Source organism: Canis aureus, chromosome 32 (genome assembly GCF_053574225.1).
Source record: "Canis aureus isolate CA01 chromosome 32, VMU_Caureus_v.1.0, whole genome shotgun sequence".
Taxonomy (NCBI): Eukaryota; Metazoa; Chordata; class Mammalia; order Carnivora; family Canidae; genus Canis; species Canis aureus.
Genome location: NC_135642.1, coordinates 11,385,317 through 11,410,618, shown reverse-complemented (window position 1 = coordinate 11,410,618; position 25,302 = coordinate 11,385,317). Strand labels below are relative to the sequence as shown.

Here is a 25,302-nt window from a genome sequence, read left to right as displayed (position 1 = left end):
ACTCTGCTAGTAATCCTTGATATCTAGTCCCTTCTCTTTTCCATGGTGAGAGAACCTCTGACTTTTGACTATACATGGCCTTTAGGATAGTGATGTCATTTCCTAGACTCCCTCATATCTAGATTTGGCCATGTTACTAAATTCTTTTCGGTGGGATATATGCAGAAATGTCCCGTAGAAGCTTCTGATAAACTTAAGAGATAGTGTGGAAGCCCTTTGCCTCTACCTCTTCATTATCCTTTCTTCCACCCTCCTGCCTGGAATGTACCAGCCACCATCTTGGTCCATGAGGTTGAGGCCAGGCACAGAGGAGCAACAATGTAGTAGGGACTTGAGTCTAAGCTTGTGGAGAAATAGCTCTGCCCCAGACCTCTTATACTGAGACATAAATCAACTTTTATATTGTTTAATACATTCTTTTTTTTTTGTTTGTTTAATACATTCTTATTTAGGATTTTTTGCTATTCACAAACTGCATCTGAGCTAATATGTTGGAAAAATGAGATGAAGACTGTAGGGCAAAAGGAGGGTATTGGTCAGAGATATAAATTAGAGGTTTCTCTCATCCTATTCAGAATTTTAGACATCTTAAAGAAACTTCCAGTTTTGGTTTGATAGGACCCTTGTGAACTTTGGGCACATCATTTGATAGATAAATCAAGTGATCGGAAGGCTTAGACAGAGTCAGTCAGAACTTACTATAGCTCAAAACCTTAAGCATCTCCACCCCGTCCTGAATTGCCTTAAAGTTCCACAGAAATCACTTTTTTTTTTTTTACACGGTTTCTTGAAAAGGAGGCATGAAAATAAAGAAGATGTTTTCTGGTTATATTATTAAAGAGTTCTTAAGAAGCTCTTTTGGGTGATACTGGTTGAAAAATTCTATAATTCTGTTGTTGAAGGACATGCATGCTTGGTCACTGAAAAATGGAAAGAAAGCATGTTAATGAGAATTATCTCATTATTATAAAATCAGGACTCTCTTCTTTTGCCTCTATGTGTTGTCATGTCACAAATGAGCCCTGTTTTCCACGTGTGGTGCTTGGCTCACTAATGAGTCAGCATTAGCTGGTGTAGGCCTTCCTCTGGAAAGCTCAGAAAACCTCTGACAGATGTGATGGGCTTTGTCTAGTGGAGGGGAAAAAATCCTGGCTCTAGGGTTAAGGATAAGGAAGTTTATGTCTCTTCTTTGGAGAATATGCTTATATAGACTCCCCTAAGGTCCTTCATCTCCCACGTACCTACAGATTTGGTTACACAGAAGATTCCAGGAAGCCAGAGCTAAATATTTTTTTGTTTCATAATGACCATGAAAGTGAAAATATTGGAGCCAGGGGAGAAAGGAGGACAAAGCTCCATTTCTGTGGGCTCTCTGGAGAGATCAATGATATAATGCTTGTTTTAGTGGTTATTTTTCTTGTCTTCTAATAAAAGACTGCTGGATAAGAAGGAAGTTATCAAATTAAAATAGGGCAGGCAATCACTATTTGGAGAGTGGTAGTCAAGAGGGAAAGCATTCCTGATTTAGCTTCCACCCCATCCCCTCTTCTGGTCAGGCTGCACTCTCCAGGACCTTGAGATTAAGCTGTTGCTCCTAAAACACTCTTCAGTTGTGGAAACTGAGAAGGTTAGTTCATCAATAGATGATCACAGTGAGGGATTGACTGTGTAGTGTAGGAGTTCAGGGCCTGTGGGAGTTGAATCCAAGACAGGTACATTTTGAAGAGTCTTTAGGGGCAGGAAATTTGGAGACCAGGTCACTGTTGGGTTAGGGCAGAGGAAGGCCAGGACAGGGTCCATCTAATGGGCAGAGAGCCGAGGGCAGGGTGAGTAGTAAGGCACAAAAATGGTGAGATGGGGACGGTCAAAGGCAAACATAATTTTGTATCAAGGTAGCTTTATATTCAATACTTAAATGAGAAAGCATATTTCTAAACACCTGGACTTTCATTGACTAATTCACACTTTTAAAATGATGGGCTTTGGAGACATCAGAGATATTTTTATTTTTTTCTTACTTATGGAGATCAGATGCAGAACTTTAGAAAACAGATGAGAAACAAGGGAGCTGGAAAAATTTGTGTTTGTGTGTGAGGAGATCCCAGCTTGATCTTAAGCTGTGTTTACTCCTTAGGGACATGTTGGGATTCTTGGTGGGGGAGAACCTGCAGAAATGTATTTGCATGAATGCCGGAAAGAACGTCCTGGGAGAAAACTCATCCTAAAGGAAGAAACAGCATTTGATTTAGTCTATTGGCCATCAGAGGGGAGAAGGAGACTTTTGGGCAATTCATATCATGTGTTTTTTTGTTTTTTTTTTTCCCCTGGGCCACCCTCTCATGGAGTGCTGTCTGTGTCCAGGAGAATGGGATGGAGGGTGAAAACTGAATCTTTCATGAAACTCTGTAAGACATTTTTGCATAACCATATTGTGATGGTATCAGCTGGGTAAGGAGAGTCCAGAACAGAGGTATAGGTCCCTCTTCTGCATGGAACACAGTGGCTTTGGTGGACTGAGGACTCTAGAGGACACACTTTGGAAACTTTAGAATGTCAACATTTTGGCCCCAACAGAGCTCAGAGTGAGGAGGTGGTCTTCCAGAGAAGTGGCTGCAGTGTTCTGTGGAAACCAAAGAGCCAAAGAACATACAGAAGAACCCAACAGATGGGCCTGAGTGGAAAAGAAGTAGAAGAAAATTAGGACATGTCTCATGGCAGAAGACCTGACTTGATTGTGAGCAGAAAAAGATTGCTGGGACCCCTTTGTTCTTCTTGGGGGGAGGATATCAAATATATTAGTGATGCAGAGGTCCATGAAGCATAGGACATGTGTGTGTGTGTGTGTGTGTGTGTGTGTTAAGAAAGAAAGAAGAGATTTTGTTTTCAGTTTTCCTTTGAGTCTGGTAATTTCTCATACTTTCCCATTCCAACCCACTTTTATCAGTTCCAGTTGCTCATCATGACAGTGACCGTCAAGTATTATCTATTAGGAAGTGATGGGAGAATTCCTTCTTAGTGAGAGAGTAGTTGACTCTCCAGTGGAATGTACATGACCAGAAAAACCTCTCTGATATTTCTGTTAAATGTCCTACTTCTTGGTGTGTGTTCTCTCTCATTGTAAGGTTGTTAATTATTAAAAGTACTTGGGATTCTTCCTATTTCCAGAAGACTTCCTGGGCTGTAGAGTTATCAGGCCCATCTCCATAGGCATAGGTCCTGAGTAACTCCTTAGAGTTATTTTATTTATTTATTCTTGAGAGACAGAGAGAGAGAGAAAGGCAGAGACACAGGCAGAGGGAGAAGCAGGCTCCATGCAAGGAGCCCGACGTGGGACTCGATCCCCGGTCTCCAGGATCATGCCCTGGGCAGAAGGCGGCGCTAAACCACTGAGCCACCCAGGCTCCCTTTTATTATTTTTTTTTTATTTTTATTTTTTTTTTCAGGATCTGTCTTAATGGAGTTTGGTGCTCCCATTGGAATGTGCATCCAGTGCTGGAACAAGGCACTCTGCTCTTGGCTCACTGTCCTCTGGGAAAGCAGGAACCGTCCTCTCCACTGAGACCTGAAATGTCAACATGATGGGCAGATTGGGATGAAGCTGGGCTCCTGGCAACCAGTAGCTGCAACAGAACAAAATAACTTCAATAAGTAAAGAGAGATAAGAGGACAAAACTGATGCCATTTTCCCAGCTGCCACTGATGGCTTTGGAGAAAAAGTCTCAAAAATTCCTGGGCTCTTACCTCTTCAGCAATTTTTTTGAGGTTGGAAGCTGTCTTCCCTCAGAGGGATACTTTAGGGTCTCACAGGGCTTGGGCCAGTGGGGAGGTATTTGTGTTGGAAGCAACACTTGCAAAAGGGGTTTTCAGAATATTATCTATAGACTGCCTGCACCATCCGATATAGTTCTTCAAAAGGAAGATGCCTGAGCCTCTCATACCTAATGAATCAGGTGTTTGGGTTTGACACCCAGGAATCTGCATTTCAACAAAGTCTAGGTGATTATTCTGTTAGGATTTGGAAACCGTTTGTATATGTTCATAACACTCACAGGTGAGCGCTTGTCAGGTGTTAGGCATGGAAGTGCTTCCCATGTGATCTCATCTGAGCCTCGGAAAAGATCATGTGTGGCAGCTATTATTTTGTAAACGAGGACACGGATGCCTAAAGAGGTTGTGTAACTCATTCTAGCTGGGTCACACACTTGGAAGTGGTAGAGGCAGAATTTGAACCCACATCTCCTGCCATCCAGAAAACATTGCATCATTAGCAGAAACATTAAAGAGCATGACAGCCAAGTGTGGAAAGCCAAAGTGAGTCCAAATAAGCAGACTTTGAGGAAAGAGCGAAAGACATGCACAGTGGGACAGGTGCTCTGCCTTTATGAAATGGTTTTAAAAAGTCAAGGACCTTATTCAGTTACTTTTTTCTAGTTGAACTAAAATCGTCATGGTGGCATCATGTGCCTGGCTGGCCGTGTGCAGAAGAATGCCTGATACTTTCTGGCCTTGGGGATCTCTGAGGAAGAGGGTGAGGAGACCAGGGACCCCACTGGATAAATGGGGTAACAGAGCCTCAGCTGAGTGTGAGCCTATCTGCGTGTCAGAATAATACTCAGCTGAGTATTATTCACTAGGGTCTCCACAAACCCAGAGGCCCTCATATCCTGTGTTTTTGAGACACTTCCCTGTCATGATATTATAGGCCCAGATTCCCAGTGACTGGGATTTGTGGCATGTTTGAGGTTTCATTTTTTTCTAGACCTAGATTGGCATTAATCCTACATCCTGAGTAGAGTTATTAACCACCACACTGGAGTGAGAACCTGAGCTTGGGGGATCAAGTTTGGGCTGAAGTCTAGGGTCATTTTGGGATCACTGTTCTTTATATTTTCTCTGGCCCTGTTTTTTGTTGCCATCGATATCATTTTGGGAAATGCTTAGTTATTAAATGTTGAATAGTAAAGGGGGAGCTATCAAAAGAGGCAGCCTGTTTTCTCCTCCCTCTTTCCTATCTTTTCTTTCCTTCTCCCATTTCCCCCTCTGCCAAAAAAATGATATTAACTGTTATTTTCCTACAGTTTCATGCCATAATCTTGACTTTTGACAAGGCAGCTGGATATCAAGTTTGTCAGCAATGAAACAGTTTCTTTTTAGTTTCATTTCTGATTCATCTGAGAGAAATTTAAAAACAAATGAAAAGAAACCATCTTCTCAATATTGTGACATCTCCCTTAGGTCCTGCATACCTGGGATGAAACTGAGTACTGAATGCAGTAGATCGTAGTGATCTCCACTCCATTATCATTAGTGGGTATAGGTTGGAGGCCCAAGATAATAGGGTGTGTTGGATACCTGAAGCACTTTTCTCATCACATCAGGAATCTCAAAGGTGTGTGAAGTGTATGCGTGTGCACACACCCTCACACACCCACACACAAATATTTGAATGATCCAAGTCCTAGGAAGAAGGAAGGAAAAAGCAAATTTGGAGATTTGTATCCCTCTTACCCCATGCCCTATGTGAAAATACACAGGTGAATTCTTTATATCACTTTGTGGAATCCTGTTTTGTGCATCCTGTGTATTATGATTCTGCCAAATAGAATCTCCAGGTGTTTTCATGTTGAACTTTTCCCCCCTTTCTTGTCCTCTTTATAGAAATGGTTTACTATCTCAAATATTTATGAAGATTATTTTGCAGTGAGAGGTGGTTAGGCTCTGCCTACCAGGTCAGTAGGTAACCATTGCCTACTGGATGTGACAAACCTCAGACGCTGCCTGTGATCGTTTAGAAATTCCATATGGCCCTTCCTAAACTGGGAGTTGGGGAACTCATGCTACAAGATGGACTCCGACATTAGCTTGTGGTGCCAGCTTAAACAAGCATGTTTCCCTCTCTGGGACTTAGTTTCTCCCATTGTTTTCCAGTGTCTTACACTCTCACACAACTGCCAGAGTAAGTTTTCTGAAACAGCCAGAATCACATCAGCTCTTTCTTCAGTAGCTACTCGTGGCCTACAATAGTGGCTTTCAAACCCTGGGTGTGACTCTGAATCAACAGCAAAGCAAATCACAATTTCTGAGCATGGAGCTTGGGACTCTAAATTTGCTAAAAAATATTTTAGACCCTTGGATCCCTGTATCCTAAGGATATTCAAATCCCTTCACAATCTGACTGCAGATTCCCATTCTCACCCCATATCCTTCAGAGTCCCCTCTGGGAGCTATGTTCTCGCTTAACAGTCCTACTGCTTTTTCTTCAAAGCGACCTATTTTCAGACCACACCCACCATGTGCTTGGTTGAGCCCTGCCACCCTTCTTCATCCAAGCCCCCAATATAGACCAGCTTACACAGGACTTCCCCACCTCCCAGAGGGAGAGTAGGAAACTGCATCCTGCATCCCTGGAGCACTTTGTATTCATATTTTTATTATAAGTAGTATTTCAGCAAATATTCATTTCTATGCCTATTTCCCATGAATTTTTCCATCTATTTCCCTGTTGATGTCTATGGGAATCTCCTTGGGAATAAAAACAGTATCTTAAACAATATTGTGCACCTTGCACTCTGTAGCACCTTCATGTTGCCTTAATATTACAACTGTAGTTTGTACCATGTGGAGGTTCTTCCTCATTGCTCTTCTTTCATAATTATCTTAGTTACCACATGTATTTTTCCCAAGTGAACTTCATTTTCACTAAAATTCAACACAATAACCACAGTAGAAGCAGCAAAGAACAATTCAAAAACAATAACAGCAAGAAGAAACTTGGTAGGGTTTGGGTGGAATTGTGTAATATTTATAGACCAGCTTATAAATAATTGGCACGACTTTGACATTAAGTTGCTCCATCTGTGAATAATGCATGCTTATGCATGCTCATTCTCTTCGGTAATTTACAGTTTTGTTTCTTTGAAATACAGATGCTTTACGTTTCCTGATGCATTTATTCTTAGTTTATGACTATTTTAATGGACTTGCCTAAGTTTTATCTTATATCAGGGGGCTATTTCATTTGTTCTATTTTTTAACAGGACAAATTCAGGAAATCTCATTGGTTCAAATGTCCTTTCAGTTGGTTATCATGAATATTCCAAATGGATCATCACAGCTTTTGCTAAAAATGTTACTTTTCTCTTCTTTCTCGTGTAGTATCGTTAGTATCTTATTTTACAATAATTTCTTTTTGTCAAGTTACATAGAACACAGCTTTGATAACAAAGTAGAATAATAGTGGTGGTAGAAGACATGGTTATCGTATTCTTGAGGTGAGTGTCTCCAGTCTCTGAACCTTAAGTATAAAGGTGATTATTGGTTGTCAATAGATATGATCATTATCATTTTAACAACATATTTTTAAAAAGATTTATTTATTTTAGATAAGAGAGAGAGTGAGAGTGCACAATGGGTAGGGGCAGAGAGCATGAGAAGGCCAAGAAGACACAGTGCTGAACATAGAGTCTGATGGAAGGCTCAGTCTCATGGCCCTGAGATCAAGGTCCTGAGATTATGACCGGAGCTGAAACCAAGAATCGATAGCTTATCAATTAACTAACTGACTGTGCCACGCAGGTGCCCCAGCCAAATATTTCTTTCTGACTTCACTACGATTATTTTTAAATGAAGGAATGAAAGGTATGTTTTTGTTTTTGTTTTTGTTTTTGTTTTTTTTTTAATCCAATGTCCTTTAAGGCATCTCTTGAGATGGTTATCTGCTTTCTTTGATTTACTAATGAATGATACTAATATAGTTCCTAATACTAAATAATTCATATATTCTTAAATGTTTAATTTACTTGGCCATTTTGAATTATTCTTTTAATACTTAGCTGTAGCATAGGATAGCCATTGTGTTTATACCTCTATAAGTGTGTCTGTGTGCCCGTGTGTGTCAGGTTTTGGATATGAGGCTTCTACCAACTTTTCTTTTTAAGAGTAAAACAAACATTTCTTAGTTTTATAATCTGGCTAGTATTCATTAGAAATGACAAAAGTACACCTTTAGGTGTAGGGAGAAAAATTAACTTGAGATAATATAAAATTACTTTTTCTGAGAAGTCTTGTAACAAATTTAACAAAATTACCTCTAAAGGAAACTGAGAATTTCCTGAACAATAATAGAGGCTTCTACTAACTTTAAAATTAGAAGCCTTCCATCTTTTGCAATTTTCTGAGATAATCCCCCAAGTTTAGGAATTATATACCATTTAGGGCTGGTGATTTTTTTCAAGGTATTCTTTTTGTCTTTTTTTTTTCTTTTCCAATATCAATTAGCATATAATTGAGTATAACTTGATGAGTCATTTTCTTTCCATTCAAATGTTCTAGAAAATTTTCTAATATATTGACATTTTTAAATGTGTTAGCCTAAAATTGTTTGCAGTATTTCCTTGTAATATTAATCTTTCTTAGCTACAGTTATGTTCCTTTTCTCTTTCCTAGAGTTGATTATTAATATTTCTCCCATTTTCTGCTCAGCTTATTTATTTTTATTCTTTCTTGTTTAATGCTTAAGGCATTTATGAAACCACAGTTTTCTCTAAATAAACTTTGGCTGCACACTAATGCATTTAATATGTTGTTTTGTCAATATCATTTTTTCCCTAAAAACTCTAAAACTGCAAATTTTACTTCCTCTTTGACCCAAGAGTTACTCAGAGAAATGTTTTATCAGCTCCTTTCTAACACTGATAATTTTCTTGTGGTAAAATGAAAGGCACAGAGAGTACATCTTAAGCAGGAGATGTTGAGGGAAGTCTAGACTGGGACAGTGCTGGTACAGGCAGCGTGGGCAGGGTGCTTGATAAGCAGTCTGGGGGTTCCTCAGTGAAGGATGCAGAGGGCAGAGGATGGTCCAAGGAGTCTTGAGAGGGAATTAAAAGCAAACTTCAAGACTTAACAAAGGGCTAGTCTTGGTTCTGACCTCTCTGTGATTGTTGGCTGATGAATGCAGTCCTCCTCTGGCTTGAACATCTTCTCTGGCTTAGCAGCTGATGAGTGCTGTGGGCGTCATGAAGATTCATGCAACCATCTCTCACACTCAGTGAGCTATGGCAGCCACTCAGGCAGCCAGCATGACAAGGCAAGGTGTGTAGGCCACCTGAGAAGAAGAGGCCTTAACTACATCCTCTTCTTTTCCCACCTGCAGGGATCTCCTTTCAGGAACTATGAACTTTGCCTCTTCTCTGTAAGTGGCAAAAGGTGGGAATAGCTGGATGATAAATTTCTTTCTCTTTTATTTTTTTCAATCCATATTACCTTTATTCCTTCAACTTCCCCCCAGATTTATTGAGATATACTTGACATATAACATTATATTAGCCTAAGGCATATGTGATTAGCTGCATGTAAATATTGTGAAATGATGGTCACATGTTTAGTTAATGTCCATCACCTCACACAGTTACTCTCTTAGCAACTTTAAAATATACAACAGAGTATTGTTAACTGTAGTCACCATGCGGTACATTATATCCCCAGAACTCATTCCTCTTGTAACATTTTGTACATTTGACCCCCTTCACTCATTTCCCTTCCCACCCCAGACACCCTGCCTCTGACAACTCTCAGTATGTTCTTGATTTATAGGAATTCCTCATATAAGAGAAATCATACAGTATTTGTATTTCTTTGACTTATTTTGCTTAGCATAATACCCTCCAGGTCCATCCATGTTGTTGTAAATGGAAGGATTTTCTTCTTTTTTAATGGCTGAATAATGTTCCATTGTGTATATACACCACATATTCTTTATTTATTCATCCGTTGATGGATGGTCAGGTTGTTGCCATATCTTGGATATTATAAATAATGTGACATTGAACACAGGAGTGCAGATTTATCTGAGATAGCGGTTTTGCTTCCTTCAGACAAATACCCAGAAGTGGAAGTGATGGATCAGATGATAATTCTATTTTTAGCTTTTTTGAGGAACCTCCATACTGTTTTCCACAGTGGCTGCACCAGTTTACATTCCCACCAACAGTGCATGGGGGTACTCTTTTCTTGACATCTTTGCCAACACTTGTTATTTCTTGTCTTTTTCAAGATAGCCAATCTGACAGGTATGAGGTGGTATCTCATTGTGGTTTTGATTTGCATTTCCCTGATGGTGAGTGGTGTTGATCATCTTTTCATATACCTGCCGGCCATCTGGATGCCTTCTTTGGAGAAATGTCTATTCACGTCCTCTGCCCATTTTTTAATGGGATTGTTTGTTTTCTCTTTTCTACTTGGATAGCACCAGTAGCACCAGTGCCTTTTGCCACAAATGACAGAGCAACTCCCTTTGGCAAAGATGGACTTCATATTTGGATTTTTTTTCCTGTTTTCTTTTCTCTTTTTGGTACAGTTTAAGCACTGCCTGTGTTTGGCTTGACAAGTGAACCTTCAAACTGACAAGCAGTGGCTTGGAGGAGGCCTGAAATAAATGGAAGACAGGGTCAGCCTGTACCTCTCTCTTCGTCACAGATGTTGGCATTCATTTTTCCCCTTTCTTTCATCTGGGGCAGACTTACTGAGTCCTGGGTCTGTGGAGGGGTGTCTGCCTACCTCTTTCCTGTTGTTTTCCGTTTGCAGGTTGGATGGGCCTCTCAGAGAGTTTTGGCTGAGGTAGTAGCTTTGCTTTACCCCATATGATGGTTTTGGAATTGAGCTTCCTGGTCGTTCAGCCTTGAACCGGCACTTCTGTACTACAGACTCATAGCAGGACATCACATGATGGCTGACAGCCCTGGCCAGACACACCTGGATTTTAGTAGTAAGGTCACAACCTTTGATTTGAAGCCAGCCTAGGGGCTGTATGAATTTTGAAACGAACTCTGTGTGATAGCATTGGTCCCAGGAGAGGTTTGGGGAAATTTATCATTAGGTCCATTCTCTTCCTTTTAAGTATTTCTTCCAAATATGGTCATGCCTTCTTTCTCCCTTTAGAGAATTTGTTATTTCTTCTTCCAATTCACATCTGTCCTCAAGAAATGATTTGGTAGACTCATCCGTCCTGGGGCAGTACTTCTCTATTGTGGAAGAGAGTGCTCATTGTCCCCTGATTGCACATCTTTCAGGCACTGGAATGCTTGAATGTCATCAGGGCCTGTGGCAGCTCAGAATGAAAGACTAGATATGCTAGCCTCTCTTGCAGCTCTTCACGGCCAAGTAACTAAGTTCTGGCCTCTTCCACCTCTTCCCTGCCCACACCCGGGAGTGGAATGTCGGTGTGCCGAGGGTCATCTGGGATCACAGGAAAAAGGACAATAGACAAAGGCTGGCAGAGCAACAGGATGGATGGTGTCTGGATCTCAGACATGGAGGGGCTTATACCTTGAGCCCAGCTTATACTTAGTCCTTGTGGTTTAGGTTCTGTTCCAGCAGGTGAGCCTGATCCTAATCATGCCCATGAGATGTCAGTTGCTGGGGTCTGAGTAGCAAAGTAGCACCTGTTCTGTGAGAGGGAATCAGTAAAGGCTGGTATCTGGCTCTATGTAGCTAGCTGTTCCAGGGGCTTGTCATACACCTGATCACACTTGTGCCCAGGGGCCTATTTGGTAGTCAACAATGATGGTCTTTCCACGTATGTTTGCTACTTCTGAGCTCCCTCTGGTCCTTATCCAACACAGTATATGTAGGCAGGAGAAAGTTTGTCATGCTTTCTGAGCAAACATTTTAGGCTGTCCTTTAAAATTGTTCTCTATACTGATATTAGAATAGATAAGAAGTCTTTCTTGAGTATGAAAATCAAATGTTCTCTGTGTTTCTATAAAAAGCAGTTGTAATTTAAGCCCTCCTCTGGCACAAGATATATCAGGTAAAAATGAATAAGTGGAGACCACTTCTTAGAGAATAAGTTGTGTAAGGGGTGCCTGGGTGGCCCACTCAGTTAAGCATCCAACTTTTGGTTTCAGCTCAGGTCGTGATCTTGGGGTCAGGGGATCAAGCCCTGTGTTGGGCTCTATGCTCAGCAGGGAGTCTGCCTGAGATCCTCTCTCCCCTCTCCTCCTGCTTGTGAGCACCTGCTTTCTCTCTCTCTCTCTCTCAAATCAATAAATAAATCTTAAAAAAAAAAAAAAAGAAAAAAGTTGTGTGAAAGAGTTTAGGGTAAAGGTTGGCAAACTATTACTGTAAAGGTTCAGACAGTAAATGTTTTTGGCTTTGTGGGGCCGGAATGTCTCTGTTGCGGCTACTTGGCTGTGCTATTATAGGTTGAAAGCAGCCATAGACAACAAATATGTAAATGAATGGCCATGGCTGTGCGCCAGTGAAACTTTATTCACAAAAAAATGTAGTGGACTGAATTTAGCCTGTGGACTGCAGCTTGGTTGATCCCTGATTTAGGGTCTTTTAAAATTGTTCACTTTTCAGGAAAGTTGTATCTAAGATTGTTGAAAGGGTTAACTGCTTTTTGTATTCTGCTTATTTTGAATCGAAACTAGTTGACAGTTGCATTGATAATAATCTTATTAAACGTATATTAACATTTCAGTTGGCTCTTTGCTTGAACAGGAATGATACTACTATTAAATTAGAAGTCTTGTCTACCAATAGGTAAACTCTCCATACTGACCCTGTGAGGTAAATGCTCACAGGTCCCAGCAAGGAAAGGGAATAGGCTGAGAATCTTGGATCCTAGGTGCTGTGGAAGTATTTTGGAAGAATGTTAGATTTGCTCAAGGCAAAGAAACCCCTGTATTACAAATTTCTTTCTTTTTTTCTTTTTCAAATATTTATTTATTTGAAAGCAGGGAGGGAGTAGGAGAGGGAGAGAGAGTCTTAAGCAGACTCTGTGCTGAGCATGGAGCCTGACTCAGGGCTCGATCTCACAACCATGAAATCATGACCTGAGCCAAAATTGAGAAGTAGGCTGCTTAACCAACAGAGTCACCCACATACCCCCTAGGTTTATTTCTTTCTTACAGAATTATATTTTTAATTTTAAGATCACTTCTAGTAGTTGTGTAGAAGACACGAAACCTAGGAAAGAGTTCAAAGATGTGTGCATCTTCTGTGCCTTTAAGATCACAGTGTTAGTACATGCCCTTCAAAGTAGGGGCTCAAGATTATTTGTTGGTCTTTTTCCTCACAAGGGAAGAATCAGAGATGATTGGGCATTTTTGTGCTTTCATTTTTATTTAAGAAGTCCTGACAGGAAAGAGGCACACCCATTGAGAATTTAGCAAAACCAGAGAGCTGTGCCATAATATTGGGGGATTTATGTATGCCCTTTCTGAGATACTTTGTAGTAAAGTGTCCCTGTGGTTTTCAAATGAGAAATGAAGTGTTTATTTTCCTCTTGAAAATGTGTGCCTGTGCTTTGATTTCAGCTCATTGAAATTCAATGTCTTCGTTGAATGCTTTCTATGTGCTTGTTCCATGTATGTTAAAAGGGGACAAGAATGGAAGGTCCTGAATTTTCCTCACAGAAAAGAGGCTCATGGTTTTTGATTTGATGCCTTATTCCTATTGTTTGTGTAGATCAGTATCCTAATCATATAGGAGAACTGTCATGGTTTTCTCTGTTGTTTTACATTGGTACCTAGAAGAGAAAATTGGAACTCTCTGATCCCTCAATCCACCCAAAATAGCTGGGTGCTTCTGGACATCCCCCTTCTCACAGATGAGTCTTGTGGGCACATGATTTTTAAAAAAATTAATTTCGTCACAAGTCCCCACAGAAAAGCATCTCTCTGTGGTACTGAAAGGGACCCAGACTCGCCTCATCAAATTCCTGCTTCAGACCAAGGGAAAACAAAGTATGTGGACACAAGATAACCCCTTCTGCAAACAGGGTGCCCTTTGAAAGTGAACACAGCAAATACTTGAGGTGCTTTTCTTCCCGCCTTTCCTCTCCTAAGCCTTATATGGCAGAGGGGCCACAAGGATCAGCCTTGCTGCTTTTAAAAAAAGAAATTCTTTGAAGTGGGGGACTGAACTGGGCTGAGACTGGTGGGAGGAAGTCAGGGGAAAGGGGAATTAAAGTTCATGGGGGAAGCTGTAGTCCTTAGGTCACATCGAGATGTGACCTTCAGAGTTTGCCAAGTCTGTGAGGGAACATAAGTTGCCTTTGGATGGCTTCTCAGCGGCACTTCTGTGGCCCTGAGTTCCCGGTCCTGGTAAGATATTCTCTGATGTGAACTGGGAAGTTAAGCCCACACAGCAGGGACCTACCCTCTACATAGGCTGCTAACCAGTGGCATCATCTTCCAAGTAGGGACTTGGAGAATGGGAGCATATGCATAAAACTCTTACCCCGATGCTCTAGCTACCTAGCACTGTTGGTTGGCTTCTTTTCCACCAGTAAAGAGGAATGCTGATTATTTTTGTGTTTGTTTCCACTCCCAAAGTATTCACTGGTTCAAGGTCAACTACTTTCTTCTACTTAATTTATGAGCTTTCAGCTCTCCTTGAGTCCTGCTAAAGTATCTCAAAATGTGTCCTGCCGCTCCTGAAACTCCAAGAACGACCATTGCTTTCTGTGACCCAAACTCTCGTTTATTTAATCCTCTTAAAAGTCAGAATCATTGCCAAGCCATAGTTTTTGTTTGATTTTATGTTTTGTATTCTCCCAGGGACACGAGCAACATCAATTTTAAAAGAGGTCATGTTTATGGTTATTGTCTCGTCAGTTGGCCTTTCTGGTTCTTAGGCACTGACCTAAGTCTGTTGTGTTTGGGTTCCCAACACTACCGAGAATGTTGACATTTCAAGTCCCTTTCAACATTCTCTCTGTCTCATTCTCTCTCTCTCTCCCCTTTACTCTCTTCCCTTCCCTCCCTCCTTCTCTCTCTCTCTCTCTCTCTCTCTCACTACCCCCATACTCTGTATTAAAGAAAAAGACTTTAAGAATGCATCAAGAAAAGGATTTTAGTTTTTATTTTGCCTTTGTATCACTAGCATATTTCTAAGACAATTTTTTCTTTGGACTTTAAAATTAGTTTCTGGAGCCTAGACATTTGTGGTGACATATTGATGGCCTGTCAGAATGTCTGGAAGACGTTTTGGGTCAACGATCAACTTCCAATCTGGTTGTTCTCCAGGCCCTTGAGTTTGGAACACAGGTTAAAAAAAGTCTTTTTTTTTTTTTTTTTCAGTAAGGTTTTAGGGGCAAAAACAAAGACTTTGACAAAAAAAGACTCACATTCTATCTGTATGAAAAGTTAACTTGCTTCCTCTAAATCACGATTTCCTCATGTGCAAAATGCAGATATAACCTGCTTGAGATCCTTCTAAATATTGTGTTTGTGTCTATAAAATGGCCAATATCAGTCCGATAATGGTGCATAAGAGATGTTTGCTCAGTTCTCCTCCCTGAATCCCTTGATGCCTGTCTATTGGCTCCCCTCCTTGTGGGTATGTGGACGATGGCCAAGCTAGTGCATCACTCTGTACTAGTCCCTATGTGGGAAGGGGGCTGCTGAGACTCTATGTGCTGAAGGCAGGAAAGTCAAACTCACCTTTACTGAGCTCTCTTATGCACCATGCACCTTTTCGCCTTTCATTCATCCTCAGAATCAACAGCCAGACCGAGATGGAGACACTACCATATGAGTTGTTTTGGCTGGGAGGTGCTTGGCTGCCGCACACATCACAAGAATGAAGGACAACACCTGCCCCTTATGATGTGGTGAACACTGTGGAATGTACACAGAAGGTCATCTGTCTGAGGGGCCACCTATTCTCTTGACTTTCCATCCTTAAAGGGTGGGAGAAATGATAACACACACAATGTTCTCTAGAGGTGGGAGGCCAGATTACAGGAACTTAACTGATTCCCTCTGAACATTCAGTGTGATCATATTTGAGGAGGGTAAGCCTGGTATGACGTGGGTAAGTAGAGTACTAGGGTGGTTTGTTAATAGAGCTGATGAGCACATTGTTGGCATTAAAAGGAGTTGTGTTGATAAAGGAAAGTAGAAACTTCTCTTCTAATGCTGATGGCCACTCCTGCCACAGACCGTTCACATGATGAATACTTTTTCTTTTTCATGTTGTTACTCTTCCAGAGAAGGAGGGTTTCAGCTAGTAAGCTACTAGCCCCTGTCCTGCCGCTGTGCTGAGTGGTATTCCCAGAGGAGTTTATTCATAGAATCTGGCCTATATTTGGCTAACTTGATATATTTCTTCTAAGATCCCCTCTACATTTCTTGATCTTTGAACTATAACTCCAAATGGTTGCAGATACTGGTCTAAGTAATCCCAGCTTGCCTATTTATTTGGAAACATAATTAACAGTGCAAAATACCAAAGACCCAGGACTTAAAATAAGTGAGGCTATTCAAGAGAAATGGAGCTGGAATCAAGTGAAGATGTATTGAAAATGGAAGGACATCACCACAGCACCAGGAGGATATTGGTTAAGGTCACCAGTGCTCAAGGCTTTTGGCTATCTCCTTACTATGACATTGATGCATGGGCTAAGAATGTTGATTAAACTGACAGATTTTAAAAAGCATCTTCTAATGTAGATTCTACTAAATACTTCCACTGAGCTCATGAAAGATCGCCAGAGGCTGACTCTTGACAATCTATTAATGGAAATGTGCACATAACATGTTTGCTATCTTTATATAAATGCTTGCCCAGGAAGATGTTGTACATGGGGGATGTTTTGTGACCAGGAAAATGCAGTCATCTGAGACAACTGTGGCAGGGAGCACCGTCTGGAGGAGATGTTCCTTTCAAGACCCTTCTGAAAAGCAAGTGGGGAGAGGGAGAGTGTGAGAGGGCTAAATAGTGCTGAGCAGTACAGAGCAGACTTATTGAGCTGGTAGGCAGCATGGGAGGAAGCTGGGGAGAACCCGGGCTGTGATAAAATGAATGTCGAGAGAGTGAGCTACTGAAAGCCATTTTGGCAAGTGTCTCCCCAAGGAAGAATTTATGCCCCGTGAGGGGGACAGATGGAGGATACTTTAGGTTTAATAAAGGACCCTTCCAGGACCTCTTGACTTGATGCATCTAGTCATCTCAACAGCATTTATTGTGACACCATGATAGGTACTGGGATTACAAAGTGAGGCTACCTCTCCCTTCCCTGAGCCAATGCCATCTCTGAGGGGACCAGATCTACACAGACACACACATCATCTTACTTGTTTGGTGATGAACGTCATGGAAAGACAGCTAATGCATTAGAGCATGCACTCTGTGAAGGATGAATCAGACTGCCAAAACCATAGTCTGATTCACTGGTTGACAGTCTTTTTCTCTCACAATGAGCTATTTTTCAAATGTAAATGAATTTCAAATTTCTCTGAAATGAGCAAAGACCATTTTTTGTTTTCAAAAGGGAAATGTACAGCACAACCAAGGCTCTGGCTTCCCAGTTTCTTTTTTCCTTGCTCATAAAGGCAAGAATGGAATAAGGCTTAAGAGGAGTTCTATGTGCAGGGAGGACACATGACATGGGCAGCAGATTCCACCCCAGGAACCCTTGAGCAGCTGAAACAGAGGCATCAGGATATTGCTTGCCCTGCCTGCACTGGGATAAACTGTTCTCTGTCTGAATGTTTTACTCTTTGAGCTTTCTCACTTATTACCAGAGCCTTTGGTATGATCTCATGCATTTACTTATTTATGTATTCAGCACATATTTTGACCCCCACCTATGTGTCAGTCACAGTGTAAGGCTCTGGGAATCCAATGATATACAGGCCCCAACAGTCCCTGCCCCCAAAGAGCTTAAACACTAGTGAGGGTCACATTATTAATTTAACAATAATTTCATACATTATTTTCATTGTGTAATATTGCTGTCTAAAAATTACAATTAGGTTAATTATGAGATAATTTACAAAATGCCCAGTGACTAATGAGTATGGTCATTTTCCAAAAGCCATGCACATTATGATTTCATTATGATGCTGGCGAGTGCTACACTGGCAAGAGATGGGATGTGATAAAGAGTGTATAGAGGCCACCTGCCCTCGCCTGCAGGACCGGAGAAGGCTTTCCTGAGGAGGTGAGTTGTAGCATAAGATTTGAAGAATGAATGAAAATTGACCAGGAGAAAAGGAAGCAGAGATGAAGAACAGAAAGTGATCCAGGTAGAGGGAACAGGATGAACAACGTCTGTATTTGTCAACACTTTCAGGGATGCTCTCCAGACTGGTCCCCTTAAGAGTTTTCAAACAAAGAGGGTTCAAAATGCTTCCAATTGCTCACATTATATACTGTCAACTTCTTCCCAGCTCCCCACAATTCTGTCTCCCTGCTCTCAAGCCCTCTCTGCCTGTCATGTCCTGCTGGCTGTACAAGACACCAGGGATTTTACAGACCTTTTCCTTGACCCTGGTCAGCATGGCTTTGGTAGAAGACATATGTGTCTAAACAAAAGATTGGTTAGTCTTTGTGAAAGTAAGTGTTCCAGGTCTGACTCAACCTGACCAAGAGCCAAGAGGGAGATGATAAGGCTGACGGAAAAGATCTCCTTAATGAATGGCAGTAAAAAACAGCCCAAAGGTGAAGGCACGAAACAGCCTTGGCATTTCCTGAGGCCGCTGGCCCCAGACAGGCTCTTGAAAGCGTCAGGGAGGTAGACAGGTTATTTCATTTCCTCTCCACGACTGGTACTTTAACACTTTCCTGCCTCTCCCACGGGTCTCCATTCCCTGCACCTCCTGCTCCATACACTCTGTGGTTTTGAGGAGGTAAATACTATGCCTCTTAAGTTGTATTAAATGTCTAGATTCCACAATCTGTAGAAATGGAGACTATTCAGTCCACGGTCCCCCTGCTACTTTTTTTTTAACCCTTTCAATCTCGGTGTGTTCATTTATAAAATGATTGTAAAGATGAGCCTATGATGTCACCACAAGGACAGAGCGCTTAAACAACAGATTGTAAATTACATGGAAAGTTGGACATTAAAGAGGAAGATTCCTTTATTATTTTCTAGTATCTCTGGGTGACTATTATCCATGGTGGAGTTGTTACCTTATGTGGACTTAAGGGACTTCACTCTGGGGGACCACCAACACACTAGCAATCTTGCAGGGCTTTTTGTTTTCCTTCCAGAAATAAGAGAGGTTTAATTAATAGCCATAAGACATACTTTGTCTCAATTTTAATGAGACAAATTTCAAATATAAAGCCACATCTAACTTTAAAAAAAAACACATTATAACGTGGAGGCTTTTTCAAGACCATGTCACGAGCGGTGGCAGGTGGCAGAGATAGGTTTTGACCTAGATGTTTTGATTTTAGGTCCAGTGATGTTTCTATTTTATTTACTGCCTCTGGACCCAAGGACCCATGCCCTGGACTAGTAAACAACCCAGTCAATGGAGGGCGTCTGCTATGATTCATTATGGCATCCTGGTATGTTTTGGAAGCCAGCAGTATTGGAAAAGCAAGATTATTTTTTCCCATTTAGTATCCAGGAGGGCAACTCAGGTCCTATAAAGGAGCTCCTGGATTTTCATCTATTGGCTGGGAATTTGATGCATGCCATGAAGATCCTAAAAGGGCTTAGATCAGAACTTGGTCTCCAGTTCTATGTTTAGGTGGGTGGAGGTAGGTATTTGGGATGAAAGAGGGGAACATAATGTAAAGCATAATGAAAAAAAAAATAATGTAAAGCATAATGAAGATTCACATTCCTTATCCTAAGACCTAGTATGATCATCTTGCATCACTGCCTTCATGCTGGGAACACTGCTGGATGTTTAAAAATGCTGAGCAACTGGAACTCAGATAAACTCCCTCCATAAAGTTTAGAGGTTTGTCCTGTGCTCCCTTACTGCAGGAGGAGAGACAGGAAGTGGAACAATAATGGATTTTGGAGTCAAACAGACATGGGTTCAAAATTGAGTGCTATCGCTTCTAGGCTTGTGTGATCTTAACTTTAATTTTTTTTATTGGTCAAGTGAAACTAATAATACCTATCTCAGACGATTTTCCTGAGGATTTAAATGTGTGAATAAGGGTCAAATGTTGCACAGAGGACTCTTTATTATATTATTTATTTTATTATGCAATTATTTATCCTCTGCCACTCTATTAGAATATAAACTCTAGAAGGTCAGTTACATCATCTTTTGTGCCTATAATAGTGCCTGGAACATGGTAGATGTGAATAAACATTTACTTAATAGATAATATCATTTAAACAAGTGTACTCATGCTAAAGCAGAGAGATAAAAGTCCTCAGAAAATATGTCAAAACTATAAGTAGCCCAGGGAAGGACATCGGCAACTGCAGGCCAAGCTGGGATTAGGGCATGAGGGTTAGGGCACTCTGGAGGGGATCACATTGTCTGCCTTTTCCCCTGGCAGACCTGCACATCCACGGCTCCAGGGGTTCTCTTGCGGCTGGGGCAGGGAGTCAGGCTGACTACAAATGCCATGAAAAAGTAGCTCCTGTTTCAACATACAGAGGATCCATCTTTCCTCTGCCTGGATCTCTAGGATCATGGTTTTATGAGCTGGGTCAACCTATGTTTTGACCATGAAGATGGATAGCTCTGCTAAGTCTTTCCTCAGCCTGTGGCTAGGAATGCTCTTTGGTCCCAAGTAGAGACTGGTTGGAATTCGGGAATTCCTGGTTTAGTATAGCACATGACAAGGAAGACACTTCTGTGTCTGCTTGCTTATGGGAAAGCCCATCTCTGTGTGAGCTCCTAAAATGCTTATTACTCTTACATGATTCTTATTGGGGGACAAGTGTCAAAGGAGCAGACAGCACTTCCCAAAGAACATGCTGCATATTCACTGCCTTTGTCAAAGGTGGTGGCACGTGTCAAAATCATGATGACACATGGGGCAGACTTTGGTAGTTACTTAAAAATAACTGAGGTTTTGGTTAACCACAGGAAAGCTTGGGTGGGGGGCAGTCCCTTCACTTGTTCGTTTCCCTCCTTAGATGATTCAGGGTGGTCTCTAGCTCAATGTCAGAAAGCCAGATCTCTGCAGGCCACCTGTTGCCAAGTGACAGGAATGATTTGGGTCAAGTCATGGACAGTGACCAGAATGGGCAAGGAAGAGGGGGAGCCTGGAGGACTTGAGAAAGCTACTACAGCCGCATGCATATGGCTCTGCATTAGAGCTCTGTTGCTGATGATGCAGAAAGGCATATGGTTGACAGATGTTATTTACAAGCAGGACTGAACAAACTGAAAGAAGCAAAATTCTGTGTAGTAGAGTCAGAAAAAAAAAATCAAAGAACACCAGCAATTACCACACCCATGACATTTTTACATTTTTTTTGTGTTTGGGGTTTGCTTCTGAAATGCACTTTTTCTTGTGGCTGGCTTGTGTAAGTAATGAAAGTGAGTTCCAGGCCACTTTGACCTCTTGCTTCAATTTGAGCAAGTTCCACACCATGAGCTATAGCACAGTTTTTAGAGAGATGGTCTCATCTCCACCCCCCACAATGGTGAGCTCCTTGAGGGCAAGAGCCAGATAAGTCCATCTTAAATGCCACCCTCCCAACATTCCACACACAGTGTCTAGCACACTTGGATTATTCTAGGTGCTTGGTCAATGTTTGCTGAACTGAAAAGCTATTTTATTTTTTTTTGGTTACTATTTTTACTTCTCTTCCACCATCACTGCTATGCACATAGCATGTTTTTATAGGTGAGTTTTTCTCCACTTCTCCTACATGTTAGCATGCCAAATGGAGTTGGGTTTTTGTCCAAGCTTGGCATTAGAAAGTGAGTTCACGAGGGGAGTTATTTGGCATTGGTTATGGGAGTGATGGAAATGAGGACAGAGGCATTTAGAGCCCTGCTCCAGAGAATGGGGGGGTCCCGCTGTCTGTGTCATGGTCCTGAAAGCAGACTTTCCCACAGTGGCTTTTCTTAGATTCCAGTGGCATCTTTGGTAGGTCCCTCAGCAAGTAGGATTGGAAAGAACAGGCCTGAAACAAGCTACCCAAGCTCTAGCTAGGGCTCTGCTCTGTGACTGTGCAAGCCCTATTACATCTTTAGGTTTCAATTTCTTTGTGAAAAGAAAGTGGAGGATTGATTGCCATGATGGTACTTGTTAGCTCACCACAGAGTGTACCATCTCCTCATCCGATACCCTGCCTCCTAGTGTGAGTGTCTGCCTCCCCAGAGCCCTCTTGGCACAGTGACCTCCTGTAACCACTCTGGTGACTTTCAGACTCATCTAGCAAGTGATCTGATTCTTTCCTTCTTATGTCTCTTGGGCAAGGTAGGTCTAAATTTATGAGAATGTGGCTGGGGGTTGGAAGAGGATATACGGAATGGGAAGAGGGCTTTGTATAGTATGGTGTGCCCTTTCTGTGAGAAGAATTGTTACTCAGGAACAGTTGCTAGAATTCCTGGGACTGCCCTCATTCAGCTTTAGAATCTGACTTATGTAGACTCTGGTGGGAGCCTATGGCACCGGCCTGAATCAGACTAAAGTGCCAGATGCCAATTATTAGAAATAACAAGAGAGAGACTTTGAATCCACATGCCTATTCTTCCTCTTGTTAGGCTTAGAAAAATAAATTCCAATGGGGTTTACAGTAATGCTATCTTACAAATGCAGATTCTCTAACAATTCTGCATGTGATTGTGATTTGCAATTTTCTTTTGATATATCCATCAGAGTCTTCAGCAGTTTGGATTTTCTCAGGGGCTGGTTGGTCTATCTCATGCTCTCCTCACATCTACCTGTTTTCCTTCATCTCTCAGAGGGAAACACAGGTGAGAATGAAGATCCAGAGACTGACAGCTTTCCTTTTCCCTGAACCTCACCCTATTCACTAGGGGGTGGGGTCAAGATTTGGTCCTTTCAGATATATACTGTCCCCTGGCTAGGCAAGACATGTGTGGAGAAGTGCAGCTGCCAGGCTGCTTAGAGGAAAATGTAATAGGCTCCTTCTCAAGATCAACTCCCCCCACCCCGGCCCTTGTAGAGCTAAGCTTTAGATGGGGGCCCCTGCCCTGGTGAATGTCCCCTCTGTGTGCCAGCCTCAGGAGACAAATAGAGAAGAGTTCTGGGGGGGTGGGGGGGGGTGGGCGCATTTCTGAATAGCTTAGTGATTCTACCTTTTTTCTTTTAATTGCTTTCTAAATGTACCAGGTATAGTACATAGTTCTGCTCTGTTTTAATCAATAAACACTAACATCAGCTAATAAATAGCAAGTGCAAAGCACAACACCAGGACAAGTAGAGAGCAGGAAAAAAGAAATAGCTCAATATTTTAATGCCTAAGCACTTTTATCCTGCTTTGTGAACAAGGAGCCTCACAGTATCAGTTTACACGGGTCCCTACAAATTATGCAGCTTGCCCTGGGCCACTTCAATAACCTTCCTAGCTGTCTCTTGGCACCGCCTTCGCTTTCTTCCCACCAGTTCACATTGCAGACAGACTTGATGCTCCAAACCAAAATCTGATTAGGTTCCTGCCTCCCTCCAGTGAGGGCTGCTGAGAGCTCCCCATTGGTTACAAGGTGAAGTCCCCTAAGGCCTGTAGCAGATGCTGACTGCGCTCCACCTATGTTCTACACTGGAAGGTAGTTCCTCTGCATGCAAACAGCTTTATCTTTTCCAGGGGGCCACTGTAAGGGTTCCAGGAGCACCCCTTGAAACAGTGGGAGTTGGGGGATCAATGGTCCACCTTTCTTTCCCCTTAGAGGGACAAATCTGAGGTATGTTCTACATGGTCTTTCTGAGGTCCCTGGTTGGACAGAGCTCACAGCAGAAACCTGCTCATCACTGCCCTCCTATTTGCATTCCTCTCTTCCTTCTCCTTCTCCCCCTTCCTCAAGGAGCTCTCTGGAATGCCTCCTTGCTAAACTACCTGAACCCAACCCTCATCTCAGAGTCTGCTTGTGGGGACACCCAAACTAAACCTGGCCCCATCTGCCCTGTAGCCTCATCCTGCACTGTGCTCCCTCTCACTGCCCCTTTGAGTTGTGGACCTTGCCATGCTCCTTCCCCCTATAGCGTCTGTAGGGGCTCTTTTTTCTTTCTGAAATGCTTCCCACTCCATTCTCCATCCCAGCTCCTCATTCCCGATTAACTCCTATATATCCTTCAGATCAGCTGGAAAAATCTCACCAGGGCAGCCTTTCCTGGTTTGTAAATTTGAATGCATTATTATGATAATTTGATTAACATTTACCTTCAAAAGACTATAAGCTTAAAAGGAATGGCCACTTGCCTTAGTCAGTTCCATTTTCTCTCCAAAATCATCACAAAGCCAGGCTCATTCCTGGTGTCCAGTTAATACTTGCTAGAAACCAAATGAATTCAAAGAATTTTAAAATTGTCACAGAGGCTCCGCATAACAATAATTCAAAAACTCAGAATCACTTAAGCTGTGTGATTTGGACAATTTCCTAGAACTCTCTGAGCATCAATTTCCCAACGTGGCAATGGGGCTGATAACAGCTCTTAGGTTTTAGGGCTCTCTTAAGAAGTGAACAAGATATTGCAGGTGAAGTGCTTAGCAAGGTGTCTGACACATAGAAAGTCCTAATTGTTGAGTTTCTTTCTTTCCATCTACACAGTTTGGGAGAGAACTAGGGATTCCATAGAAGGATGAGGAAGAGGTAAAAGTCAAAATTTATGAGAACGGCAAAAATGAGGGAATCAGTATGTCTGGAAAAAAAAGAAAGACAAGGAATTCTGAAATGCCACACCAAGAATAAAAAGATGTGATCCAGGGGCACCTGGGTGGTTCAGTTGGTTGGACATATGACTCTTGGTTTCAGCTTGGGTCATGCTCTCAGTGTCAGGAGATGGAGCCATAAATCAGCCTCCGCGCTCAGCAGGGAGTCTACTTGAGAGTCTCTCTCTCTGTCCCTACCCCACTCAAGTGCACATGCACTCTCTCTCTCTAAAATAGATAAATAAATCTTAAAAAAAAAAAAAAAGTAGTCCCTAGGAAATTATAATGGGTCCTTCTCCATCTTCACTCGATATGGGATATGTGAAAATTTTGACAAACATGAGCACATTATATATGTTAGTTATAATGTAAAATTTCTATTAAGGGGACACAAATTTACTGCTGTCTCCCATCGTTTTTTCTATTCTTAACTATCGTTGTGATAATTTGGTCATAGTCTACACGTTAGCATCTCTGTGTTGCAAAAGGTTTATGGTGTGTCACTAGAAGCTGAAATCCGTGTTTCAGGCAATGTATTAATTTCTATTCGGGCATAGTCAGCCAAGGCACATCCTGTCTTTGCGTGTTTTCTTTGACATATGCTCTCCAGATGAGCAATTAACATTTAAATGTGCATTTCAGTGCTTTTGAAAGATGAGGAAATGTAAGACAATGGGACATACTTGTGACATGAATTCTCTGACATAATTAAAAGCTGAGATGGTGAATTGTCGCCTAGG

At 41.7% G+C, this 25,302-nt stretch overlaps 1 long non-coding RNA gene across 6 annotated transcripts in view; it reads left to right on the top strand.

Annotated features, from left to right (window-relative positions):
• Window positions 1–25,302, top strand: part of LOC144302980 (uncharacterized) — a 145,483-nt gene that overhangs the window by 49,075 nt on the left and 71,106 nt on the right. For 2 of the 6 annotated variants that reach the window (XR_013370019.1, XR_013370018.1), the window contains exon 4: window positions 15,505–17,953. The exons of 2 other annotated variants lie outside the window; for them this stretch is intronic. This is a non-coding gene — a long non-coding RNA (uncharacterized LOC144302980). Of the gene's footprint in view, window positions 1–2,574; window positions 2,721–3,443; window positions 8,512–15,504; window positions 17,954–25,302 lie in introns of those variants that run through there. 2 more of the 6 variants (XR_013370020.1, XR_013370022.1) reach the window with 2 other exon arrangements.